Source organism: Galeopterus variegatus, unplaced genomic scaffold (genome assembly GCF_000696425.1).
Source record: "Galeopterus variegatus unplaced genomic scaffold, G_variegatus-3.0.2 Scaffold69, whole genome shotgun sequence".
In the NCBI taxonomy this organism is placed as follows: domain Eukaryota; kingdom Metazoa; phylum Chordata; class Mammalia; order Dermoptera; family Cynocephalidae; genus Galeopterus; species Galeopterus variegatus.
In genome coordinates, this window is record NW_007726180.1 from 747,396 (window position 1) to 761,114 (window position 13,719).

Here is a 13,719-nt window from a genome sequence, read left to right on the forward strand (position 1 = left end):
CCCCCTCCCTCCCCCCCCCCCCCATTATTCTGAAGCAAATCTCAGGCATGTATCATTTTATTCATAAATATTTCTGAAAGTATCTCTAAGAGATAAGGATTCACTTATTAAAGATAACCACCATGCTACTATAATACTTCTAAAATTTCAATAATTTTATCATATCAAACATCCAGTTAGTATTCAAATTTCCATTTCTCTTACATGTCATAAATTTTTTAAAGTTTTCTCTTTTTAGTTTAAATAAGAATTGAAATAAGGTCCACGCGTTGCATCTGGCTAATTTGTTTCTTAAATACTTCCTCCCCACACACTTTTTTTTAATTTTTTATTTTGAAGTAATTATAGATTCACAGTAAGTTATCAGAATGGTACAGAGTTACCCTGTACATTTCACCCAGTTTCCTGTAATGTTAGGCCATCAATATAAAAATGTGCTACATCCCAAGTGCTCAGTAGCTAGATGTGGCTAGCAGTTACCTATTGAACAGTGCAGTTCTACAGTTTTTATCATATTCCAGTCTGGCTTTTTTTTTTTTTTTTTTTTTTTTTTTTGGCAAGACTGCTTCATATGCATTAGTGTATTCTTCCACCATCCAGAGGTACATGATGCCTTATTTTCTCTTTTTTTTGCATGTGAATTTAGCAGCTGTAAATGATCAATAGCTAGGGGTTGCAATGTGATAATTGCCATTTCTATCATTCCTTCTTTATTTATTAGCTGGAGTACATCTATGAAAAAGAAATTTTTCACTTATCCACTATTTCGGTACCCAGTACACCATTCACATAAGATAGGCAAGGTAAAAGTTTCTACTTCACTAATTTTTGGAATAACAAGTTATTCACTAGCATCCTCCAACAGAGACTAGTTGTTCTTTTTTTTTTCTTTTTTTGGTTACATTTCTGTCTTCTCTACTAGACTCTGAGTGGGGAAGGCAGATATTTGGTCTTGCTCACCTCCAAGACCCTAGAGTCTAGCAAAGTGTCTGCTGTGCAGTGGATACTGATAAGTGTTTTTGAAATGAGTTTAAAAGATACATGAACAGAAAGGAACAGCAAACCAAATGAATTACTACCTAATAGCACAAACTTGATAAAATGGTACTGCTTTTGTATGTTCATCACTTAAAGAAAAGATCTCTGTGGAGACACAGCCAAAGAAATGTCAAGGGTTTACATTATTTCAGAAAAGAGGATATAGGAGATTACAAAAAGGGAAGAGAACATGAGGAAAGACCAGAGGTCATTGCAAAAGAAATGACAAGGAAACTGCCAGTTTCTCCTTTAGCCATTCCCCTTTCTATAATTCAAAATATTAAATTAGCTTTTGTGGTAGAGTGAAATTTAATGGTGTTATATGTTTAAATGTTCTATCTTTGAATAAACAGTCAAAACACTCTGGTGTGTACGTAGAAGAGCATTTGTTGAGAAGGCTGGGCATTTTAAATTGAATGCATTATATGATACAGTGAAATGAGGCAGAATTTCTGCAAAAGATGTAATTTTGTTTTAGTACCAGAAACCAAAGAAGATAAATTATTGGACAAGTGCACCAGGAGTCAGGAGACTAAGATTCTTGTCATATTCTTCCATAAGTTAGATTGTGATTGCTACTTTGTTCCTCAGCTGGAAGATGAGGAAATTGGTCCATATAATTGCCATGGTCTCTTCCAGCCAGTATGTTGTTTAAAATACTGCTTTACTATCCCTGGTTACTGGGTTTGGTTGCTTGCTACCAGTGGTAAAATGTTTGTACTTATCATTCTCAGTCATTACTCAGGAATCTCATGACAAGTAACATGACTTGGGGAGACGGTTATGCTAGGGTTATGGATAACCAGAATGGAGTTAATTAATCTCCACTTGGCTAGTGCACTTGCTTAAATACCTACCTAACTCCTTCCTTTGACTTAACGGGACTTCCAGCCCATTCATAACTGCGTTTCATACATTAGTTGCACTGGTCCTCCATCAAGCACAACTTAGATTCATTCATCAAACATTTCAACAGCTCTTTTTCAAAACCCTAAAATCCTTTGCTTCATTATCTTTTTGTTGCTACAATCTACAAAACTCCAGAACTTGGAGGATCTAACTAAATATTTTCTCTTATCCAGACAACAACATAGCTGACTGATACAGCACCTATTCAAGATGACCAACCTCCAGCCTTCCATTGCTAACACATCACTAGGTTAATTTACCTCCAAAATATAGCTACCATAGTTAGAAGAGATCATTTCACCTAACCTTTCTTCATCTAGTCTTGCCACCCTACAATAATGCAATCTCTACATTCAGCCAGACTAATCTATGTCATCATATGTATGTGTGACTGTTTGATTAATGTCAATCACCCTCACTAAACCATGTACTCCAAGAAGCTTTTTTTTTTTTTTTTTTTGGAGGATGGGGTATCATTTTTATACCCAGCACCTTATAAAGTGCGTAGTACATGCTAGACACTGAATTTATAAAGGAACATAAGAATCAAGGAAGAGAGGAGGGAAGGAGGAAGGAAAAAACCAGTAAACTAATATTAACCTTTTTCATTCTTCTCTAGTCTATTGAGACCCAGGGCAGGGAAAGAACGAATAAAGAGTGATGTTTCTTTCTTACTTGCAGGATTTCTCTGTTTATTCCCAACCAAGCATCCTTTTTGTAAAGAGCTACTTCTATGCGCAGTGTTTTTACTTGTAGTCCAGCCCAATGCTTTCACGAGCTACTCTTGGTATCTTTAAGAAAAATCTTTTTCACAAAAAAACTCTTTCCTTAAAGAACATCATCACTCCTGAGTGTTGATGAGAGAACAATTTAGCACCCCGTTTTCCTCAGAGTTTGGTCACATTTATGAAGTAGCCTTTTCATCGTTGTAATGGAAGGGCTGTCTAGTTAGCAATGCTCTTGTTGCTGTGGACAAAAAGAAGAAAGGAAAAGTCTTGAAACTTTGTCTCTCTATTGGATCTTCTGAACTTAATTAGGAATAGAGAAAGGAAACAAAATCAGTACAAACTCCATCAAGATATAGTCGTTGACAGATTTTGTATTTGTGGCCTTTTGTTTTACTTTGTCATGTTTCCAGGATTACAAATTGTCTTGCTCTTTATGGATATCTTGATTCAATTGTTGTTTATGTAGAATATTTGGTATCAAAATGGGTCACTTGTAATCATAAACTTATTCCCCATGTATTTGAAGTATCACTTTTTAAAAATCATCTGCTTACTATCCATTGTAAATTATTAATGCCCTTGGTTGTTGCTTTTTATGGGAATGCAAATCCCATTACAGTGTCAAAAGTTGCAACTGTAATCAAATATTGTTTATTTTTATTTTTATTTTCTATAAATCAGGTTGTTTATAAAAGAAGTAATTTATATTTTCTTTGTATATCATTTTATTTTTTATTTTAATTTATCATTATACAACGTAGTTGATTTTTGTGTCCTTTTACCAATATTTTCTTTGTATATCATTTTAGACTAACGATAAAATTTTGTAGTAAAATATCATGTTTTGTACTCTTTTCTTATAGGAAAAATATATAGTCAGTCTCAATTGCTGTGATGGAGAGGTATATGGTTTTGCTGTAGGTAAAATTCCAAGATAGTCCACACAGGTCATTGGGGACTACAGTCTCACTCCTCAAAGCAATTTTCACACCCATGAGAGTGGATCTAAGTTCCCCAAACCAGCTGGGCAGCACAACAACTACAACGGAATGGCTCTCAAGACTAATTAATAAAATAATGCTCCATATGCAGTGAAGTGTTATAAATAATTAAAGCTCAAATGTGCCTTAGCAAATATAAACTGACCAATTTTTCTATCTTTTGAATACATTATCCTGGCTTTTACAGTTCCTCATTACTTGCCTCACTAAATGGACTCATTTTCAATTAGTGTGTAGTATTCTGATCCAGATAGATTTTAAAAACTGACTTCCTTTGTTTTGCTTGAGAAGTCACAAAAGTGGTATTTATTACTTGTCCGCTTCTGTGATTAACCTAGAGAGAGTTTTAAAGGAGCAAATCATAGTGGGAATTTCTAAAGAGAACTGCAATAAACCATGAATTTATTTAATTCCCTTCCTCCTACCCCAAATCCAAATGGTGATTAGGTCTGGATTATAAGAACGCTATAGGTAATGACTTTTTGTTTGCATTTTTACTAATGAAATTGTTTGTCATTAGGTTTTCATCTTTCAATTTAAAAATCTCTATAATCTCTTCCCTAGAGACCATTAAGGACACCTTCAAAGCTTCCTGAGATTTTCTGGTTAAGATTTAGATGGAAGTAATCAATACATACATTATTAAAACAGTGGACAGAAAGCCATTATTGCTTGGATGCTTTTGACAAATGAAAAGGCTTGAATAAAGTAGTTTACTTGTTCATTTGTCAGGTCATATATTATGCATGTTCGATTTCCTCAGAAGTCACCACAAAGTGAGGGAGAGGTTCAGAAATTCAATAAAATTATCCTGAAATCATATTGTAGATTATACATTTATTTAAGCTAATTCTGTTATCAATGATGGTTTGCTTACTGTGGCTACATTTTAGTATGTATGTTAGCTTGATGAGTTATCTGTATTTTGTTTACACAGAAATAGAAGATGTCTTTGGGTATCATTTGTGAATGTTAAGATCAGTTCAGCTTTGTGTTAAGAAAAATGCATCGTCCCTTATCACCTCTGAAAAATAGCAAAAGGTTGTGATAGAATGATTCATTCCAACATTCAATGACCTGGCCTCTTGGAGTTTCTAAACAAGTTTGGTTGCCTTGCAAAGTTCAATGTTAGTTATGTCTACTCTAAGATGTCTTCTTAGCTGTGTTAGAAGAAAAAGACATCTTTTTTAAATCTATTCTTCATCACTAATAGAGTAAACTACTTTTGTATAAGTTTGATATTCTATGCAGTCATATTTAGGAATTTTGAATAAAAAAGACTTAAAAATTATTTTTAGAATTGCATTTCTAGGCATTTGAGGAAGTCTTCTGAAAACTAGCTATATCATCAAAACTTAAGAATAAAGTCGTCTAGAAATTGCTACTGTTCTTTAATGACTATAACAAAATAAAATGTGAATAATTCACAAATTGACTTCTCTACCAAAGTCTTCTTTCTGATATTTTGACAAATACTCTTAAACATTATATTTGTATAGTGTTTTGCCTTTATAAACATTCTTTAACTACAAATGAGCCTCTGATCTTTTTCTATGCTCTTTCTTTTTCCCCCAAAAAAATTATTTTACACAAAAATTGTGCCATAACTCGGATTCCTAAAATGTATTGATTCTTTAAGTAACTATTTATTAAGTGCCTACTCTATGCAAGGGGCCAATGATACAATAATGAATAAAATGAATCTCTGCTCCCATGAATATTCTAATTTTAGTGTGGGAAATACACAGTACACCAATAAATTAATATAGAAAATTATGACGAGTATGTGCTATGACGAAAAAATAAACAAAGCAGAGATAAATACTGAGAAGAATTGGCCTATCTGAGGAGGTTATATTTGGACAAAGACCTGAGTGAGTAAGTGAACCAAGCAAAGACCTTAGGTGAAGACTACTGTAGGCAGAAGAAGCAACGAAAGCAAAAGCCCAAGTGTAAGATCAGGTTTGAAGGATTCAAAGAATAGCAGGGTGGGCTGTATATCTCAAAAGAATTAAGAGCAGTGGACAGTGGTAGGTTGTAGAGAGAGGCAGAGGCCAGATAATGAATGGTTTTGCAGGCCACAGTTTGGAGGTGGATTTTATTCTGTGTGTAATGAGACATCACTGGAGAGCTCTCAGCAAGGATGATGTGGTCTGATTTATGTGTTTAAAAGTTGACTCTGGCTGCTGTATGGAGAATTGACTGTAGGAACAGCAAACCTGAAAGCACAGAGAGAGTTGGACTAGAGTGGAAATGACAGATATGGTGAAAAATTATTTGATGCAAGATATATTTTGAAGGTAGAGCTGATGGAACATAAGATAGATGGGAAGTGTTATGTGAGAGAAGGCAGAGTCAAGGATGACACCGAAGTCTATGGCTTCAACAAATAGGGAAATGATGGTGCCATTTATGAAGATGAGGAAGTCTTGGAAATGATCATGTTTGAGGGTGTGCGCTTGGAGCAAATTAAGGGTTTCATTTTTGGATTATGTTGACGGAGACAAATGGTATGATTCAGAATCATTCACCACTTATACTTGACAATCTCAAATTTTGGCTGAGTCTCTTGAGAATGGATATAAATTAATTTGTCACAGGGATTCCTAATAATCTGTTTGTTTGTATCATCACTTCAGAAGGAATTTCCAAAATTTAGGGTTTAGGCTAATAACCTAAGACCTAATTCTCTAAATGGCCATGGAAACAGACCAAGTTTTCAGTAGTGATTTCTCAAGGTCAGCTCAGAACTTATTATTGTCAGTATGAAGCGATTTCCCCAATGGAAGTTGGAAGCAGCTCAGCCTTAGGACTGAGAGTCAAACAGCTCTTCAAGAGGCTGTGTGGGCACTAAACTATTCCTCCATAGTATCACGGACCTGCAGGAAGTCTGGGCTTTATTCTAACATGTGCCCTTGATCTTAAAGAATACAAATTTTATTTTAAAAGACTTCCTGAAAAATAAATCTCAACAAAGGGTTTGTTAAACACAGTTTCTTTCTAAGCACTCAAAAATATTTTCTCATTAAGTACAATTAGATTTTTAAAAAACTAATTTCAGGTTTCAAATATTTCCATTTACTTTTCAACTTTGCTTCAAATTATTTTAATCTCATTTACAAATTTATATTGTTCATGTTCTTGACTGTCTGAAATAACAGCTAGATGTATCTGATACTGCAATCCCTTATCTTCACTTTATTCAGAAGTGGAGTAAAAATAAGATGGAGCTTTTTCTCATCTTATTTAAGGATGATTATGTAGTCAAATTCATAGAAGCAGAGAGCTGGGGGGAGTTGGCAGTTTCCAAACACGGGAGAATTTTTGCTCAGTGGGTATAAAATCTCAGTTATGAAAGATAAGTAAGTTCTAGGGATCTGCTGTGCAACACAGTACCTACAGTTAACAATACTGATCCGTGCACTTAAAACATTTGTTTAAAGATTAGATCCCATGTTAAGTGTTCTTACCACAACAAAAAAGGTGATTATAACCTTTTTAATACTAGCTGTCTCAAATTAACATTAAAGGAAACCTGTCTTTCTGTTTTTTTGTTCTGTTGCCTCTTCCTTCAAATTTCTTTCTTCCATGAACGCCTGTCAATTTACTTTAGATTCATGGAGGCAAAATTCCTGCCACTCTTCCACGTACCACATGTCTGGATACTTGCCCTTTTCCAAGATCTTGGTTTTGAATTAATTGGTCTTGGATTGTCCCTAAGTCAGCATTCGCTAAAATATTTCTTATGCGTTACTCAATAAATGTGGTAGCTCTCTAAATGAGGAAGGTCATTATGGTGACAGAATGGATTCAGTAACTTTCTTATCATGTGCAAAAACAATATGAGAGGCATATGAACAATGTAGAAATAATATGGGAACCAGAATAATATGGGATGACAAAACTATTAAATACTAATCAAATTACGGATATGACTGTGTTAACGTCTTTGTCCTATGCACACTCAGTAATCGCTTGTTGAATGAAAGGAACTGTTGGATCACTCTAAATTTTCGGGTCTGTCTATTATTCTCTCATCTCTTAGCTAATGCCGCAGACTAGAGGAAAAGCCCCAGCCAGTGGTTCAAACCATGAAACTTCTGGGTATCTGGACATGAACATCTTCTTTAAGAAATCACTAGGTTGAAGAAGGCAGAGCTAATAGGGTCAGGTCTTAAGGAAATCCCACCTACTAACTCAAAAGTTACACTCAGCTTTGGATCTGGAACATGTGAGTAGGCCCAGAATAAGATCTCCTTGATTTTTCCTACTTGACAGCATTAATTCTTTCTCTAATGATTCATGAGACCAGGCTGTCAGTGCAAGCGTGTTTCACATCTAAATCAACCTGGCCTCCATATAAAACACTCTGGTTTTCTAACTGGGTGTTCTGTTTTTTATTCAACATAACTTATTGAGGACCTACTATGTGCCAAGCTATGGCTAAAATTTTTATCATTAGAAATGATACTTAGCAGAGACTATCTCATACTGCCAACATATAACAGAACCATGGCCGATTAATGATCTAAACATGTTGATTATATAATAATAGAACTGGAAGTTAGAACTTAGATAAGGTGTTTAGCAAATTCCCACATTGTACAAATGAGGACGCAAAGACTCAGGGAGATTTTATGACCTGTTCTAGACCACTGGGCCCAGCCCAAACTTGAAGCCCAGGGTTCCTGCCACTCAGGACAGTGCTCTTTTTACACCTCAGACTGCCTCTCGGGATGGTTCTGTAAAATTCTGCTCAGAAATGTAGACATAATGTTCAGTCACTCTATCAGATTTCAGATTTCATTCTGAATAACACAAATATAACTTTGCCACTTCAGTGGGAATATAGATAAAATTCAGCCAGGGAAACCATACGTGATTGGAAGACATCTGTGTTTTGAAAAGCAAGGGATTTTGCTCACATCCATAGTAACAGGACCCTGTATCCCCTGTCTGTAAGTGAAAGCAAGATGGCTTTTCTCCTGGTAATGTCAGTACTTGTGCCCATCCTGTATCTATCTTGGAGGTACATGAAGCAAATCAATAGCTCACCCTTCATCCCCTCCACATGTGGTTCTGAGCTACTTTTGTTTATGGCATTATTAGGTATTTTTGGTAATATTTATCCTATTTTTTCTGGAAGCAGGAGGGGCAGAAAAAAATAATCAATGACTTGGTTCTTCTCAATTACTTTCTGGTATTTTTTAAGTCTCTGATTTGCTTCATGGCTATCCGAATTCTCTACTTATGCAGCTGCCAAATTATCACAATTTGGGAAGCTTTTATTATTTGCTATCACTCACTTTCAGTCTGGCTTAATAATTTCAGACTTTGGACTCCAAGTGTCTAATGAACTGATGGTCTTAGCGAAACCCTAACTTATCTGCACCTCAATTTGCATTGGTAAAAGATTCATAGTATAAAAGTATATGCCACAAATGTACCTACTCAACCAAGCTATTGACTCCTTAAGGACAAAGATCAAGTCCTCGCTTCATTCCTACCTTATATATAATACGTTCAAAATGAATATTTCTGAATAAATTAATCAGTCAGCAATCACCCTGTTGGTCAGTATTTGTATGTGTGATATATAAGTACTGTCCATCAGATCATTTAACCTTTGTGATCATTTACTTTGTGAACCTTAAGAAGCTGAAAGAAAAATGTCAATTTAGTATGCATAATTTTTTCTCATGTTCATGACAGAATATTATTTTATTTTCATGGAGGTGCTCTAAGTCTTTGGTAATTGTTTCTAATTCTTCCACATTACTATTTTGGACCATTGGGTTTGGCTGTCTTGGAAAGGTGAAGAGGAAGGTATGGGGAAGAGGATGTGTTTTATAGAAAATAATCTCATCTGTTCAAAAGATTCAGGAAGTAATTATTTTAACATTTGTATACCAACATCTAAATACTGTAAAGATATATTCTGTATGTGTATGGGAGGAGGTCTCTATATCTGATACCTTTTTGTTTACACTTTCCTCTGTGTAACCGAGACAGAAAAAAGAGAAAGAAAGAATTCACCCAAAGTACCATCAAAGAGGCCTGGAGGGACTGCCACCCATCAGGAGAGCAGCAGCCCCGATCCAAAATCAGCCTTTCTTTTTATTGACAAGACAAGGAAGTTTCACAAGAAAAATTAGTTGATTCGATCATTGAAGAAGGACGTAAAAACAGGCAGTGTAAAACTTGTAACAGCAGTAAATTAACAATGGGACATTCCAGAATGTAATTTGTAAAAAGCTCAGTTAATTCACCAACAAACAGCTTGTCCTTAGTAAACATTTTCTTTTCCACATACTTCCTACAGCAATTTCCTTAGCATATTTAAACAGCATTCAAGCAGTTTCCTTAACATATCTTAAGAACAATCAGTAGGTTAAATAGTCAATAGTCATTCAAGCCAGAATCAAACGAGCAGCCTACAACAGTCAAAGTACACAATCCCATCCCTAAACAGTGATTAGAATTGTTTAGATGGCTTTTGCCAAACTTATCTGTGGACTTTTGTCCTCTACTCAAGAGCCTTTTGGCTCATTCATGCAGTATCTAAAAATCCTATTCTACAATCATAGGAGAATCAAGATTTCTAACCCTCTACACCTTTTCACATCAGTACATGGATGAACTGATTTGCCTCATTTAAAATTTTAACCATAATTTAGAAGACAAAATCAGTGTTGTATGTGAGTTTGCATTTTCTCAAACCTCATTCAAACAAGCTTTCCTTGAGACACAGGACACTTACTATCAAAGAATCAAGACTCTTGACTTGAATGTCTTGTTTTTGTTCAAAAATGTCTCCATTTTCCTTCCTTTTAAAGTGCAATAAACTGTATTATAATGTGCAGTTTGTAAGTTATTACATATTGAAAAATAGGTTTTCCATTATTTTAATGCAGATTTTACCTTAAACTGTATTCTACAAGGACCACTGACGCCCGTTGCCTAGAATAGTATCTGGTACGTAGTAGATGCTCAAAGTTTAAGTGAATAAATGAAGTAGGACATTTTACATAATGATGTTTAAAATGACATGTTACTATTTTTATATTTTTCCCACAGAATAAGAAACATTACCATTTTCTTTATCCTCCCATTTCCTTGAACCAACTATTTCTCTTTTTTCTGAAGTTTTTATCCTTTTTTTATTTAGTCTAAATCGTCCTAAATTCTGACGATACAATCACTTAACCCTCTCTTCTATCCACTTTCTTTTCTTAATTTCAGTCAACGATGTGAAAATAATGGTGCTTATGTCTTTGTAATGACAGAACTTCCTTTGTCTTTTCTTTAGACTCATTTTAATCCTCAGTGACTCATATTTAAAAAATGAACTGTGCAGCTGTGATGGAGCTAAGTCCTTGGCAACAACTCTAGGGGCAAACAAGTGGCCTCTCACAATGGATGGTTCTTGGCCTTGAATTATTTACTGTTCAGTTTAAACAATGGAATTGCATCATCAAATAGTGTCTTGGACTTTTTAAGTTTGATTAGACCTTTAAGATCCATTTCTTTATTTTACACACCTTGCACAAATAATTATCTCCACTTTCTCCTGTCTAGGTCTTTAACATTTCTTTTTCTGTTAGGGTGACCAATTGTCCTGGTTTGCCTAGGACTGTCCAATTTTCCTGGGACTGTCCTGGTTTTAGCATTGAATGTCCCACGTTCTCAAAAATTCAGTGCTAGGCAAACCAAGAGGTTGATTACCATACTGCTAGGTTCTATCTTTCAATCTATATTCAAGTCATCCCTATCCTAAGAAGAACATCTCTTTCCTCTACCTTGTTATCCTCTCTGTCCTCCTGTCTTTTCCTGTTTTCCCTCTCGAATAAATAAACACACACACACACACACACACACACACACAGAAAAATAGTTTTCACTTGAAATACTCACTCCTCCTTCCACTCACTCCTCAACTCAACCTACTTCTATGGCCTCCACTGAAATTGCTCTTACCAAGTCCAATGAACACTTTTCAGAGCTGATCTTGCTTTACCTCTGCCTATCATGATTGGATGCTCTTGGTTGCCTTCTTCTTCTCACTCTCTCTTCAATAATTCTACAGTCCTAATTTCCCTGAATCTCTCTACCTATTCATTCTTTTTTGGACTCTCATTGGATCCTATTCTTCCATCTACTCATTGAATTTTGGTATGTAGGCACTCACTACTAAACCTCCTTTTCTTTTCTCCAAACATCAGACTTTATTATTTCCTTTTAAGAAAAGAATGTTACCTCTCCAAGGTAAGCACAGCACATTCCCTTACTCTGATCCCCATGCAGAACCCCCCCATCTGAATGTTGGGTTTTTAATATTAATCATTATTGATGTTATCCTGAATGCACACATGAGGTATTCTGGATTGTAAACAGATATTTTTAATTACCTGCTGTAAATATCATTGCTGCCCCTCCTTTTGCCCAAAGATTTACCTCTAGGGCAACATGATGATAAATTGTCCTACGTGAGTGGCTGGGTATTCCATTGGCAAGAGACCAGGAAAATTATTTTTTTCTGCTTAGAAAGGAGAAGGAGACAGCTGTCCCTCTCTCTTCCTGAAAGGTTCTCCTTGGAAATATAATGGGCCTGACTCCTAACTCCAACCTCTCTAGAAGTCAGCTAGCCTCACGTGTCTCAGGTTTTATAACCTAGAAATGTCTCATGGGTCTGGACTTCATTCTTTTATTTTAGATGTGAATACCTAGAGAGATAGCCTCTGCTGTCTGACAACTTGGAGCTTAGTCTAGAAACCTAATCTGGCTTATAACCAATTGGCCTTCTTGGATCAGAGAAGTTAACAGACAAACGGTGACAGAACTAATTCCCATGGTATTGGAAGGTTCTCAGGGGGCTAGAACTTTTTATAGATGCACCAAGAAATCTGTGAAAGTTAATTTCCTTGCATTTAATTTAATTGTACCCAGCATTCACTCACCTACTTAACCTAAAAAGTAGGAGTCATCCTTGTTTCTTCCTCTTTCTTATCTCCCAAGTCTATTGAATCACCAAATCTTCACGCCTCTACTTTCTAAACACTTCCCTACTAGGTCCCTGTCTTTTTCTCCTGGTACCATTTCCTTGGGTCAGATCCTCATATTCTTTAACTAAATTCTTTGAATTGCCTCCAAATTGTTCCTCCAAATCTATTCTTGCCCTTCTCAAATACATACTCTGTATTTATTTCAGAGAGATCCATTTGAAACACATATATGTCTGTGCCACTCCCCTACTTAAATCCTTTCAAAAGTTCCTAATTACCTATAAGACAATACCTAAGCTTTTTAGCAGGCCATATATAGTCATAGAGAGGCTAAGCTTCAAATTCTGGCTTAAAGGTCTAATATATTTCTAAATAGTGACAGAGTCCTGCTTCATCTCTAGATATGTCCTCTCTCATTGTTCTTTATGTTCTAGAAACACTGGCCTGCTTGAGATACCTATGCATGCCATGCTGTATTAAGTCCTATGTCTCTGCACTTGCGTTTTCTCTTCTTGGAATGAGCTCTAACCCACTCTTCCCTGACTGACTCACATTCATGTTTTAGAATTTTGCATGATTACTATTTTCTCCTGGAAGCCTTTCCCAATTCCCTTTTCTATATTGTGCAAGCCTACAGCACTTTCCACATGGTATTGAAATTATTTATATGTTTTACTATTCAATTATATGCTATAAGTTCCTAAATAGAAAGGGCTGTTATGCATTCAACTTTGTGTTTCCAGTCTTCAGTGCAACCACTGACACACAATAGTTTAATCAAGGAAACCATTATTACTTTTATAATTAGTAATGTCAGTATCAGTTGCCCCTTATCAAGTCCTAATAAAAAGACTAGGAAAAATGATAATTTCCGGGCCGGCCCGGTGGCGCACTGGATAGTGCGCCACTTGGGAAGTGTGGCGGCGCTCCCGCCCGAGGGTTCGGATCCCACATACAGACCGGTTCCCGCTCACTGACTGAGCGAGGCGCGGGGGCAGCAACAAGGGGCGGGGTCCCGTTGACGGGCCCCCGTCCGGGGCG

The 13,719-nt window shown here is 36.0% G+C and overlaps 1 protein-coding gene across 3 annotated transcripts in view; it reads left to right on the plus strand.

Moving 5' to 3' along the window:
* Positions 1-13,719, plus strand: part of DMD (dystrophin) — a 734,955-nt gene that overhangs the window by 377,425 nt on the left and 343,811 nt on the right. The window lies entirely within an intron of this gene.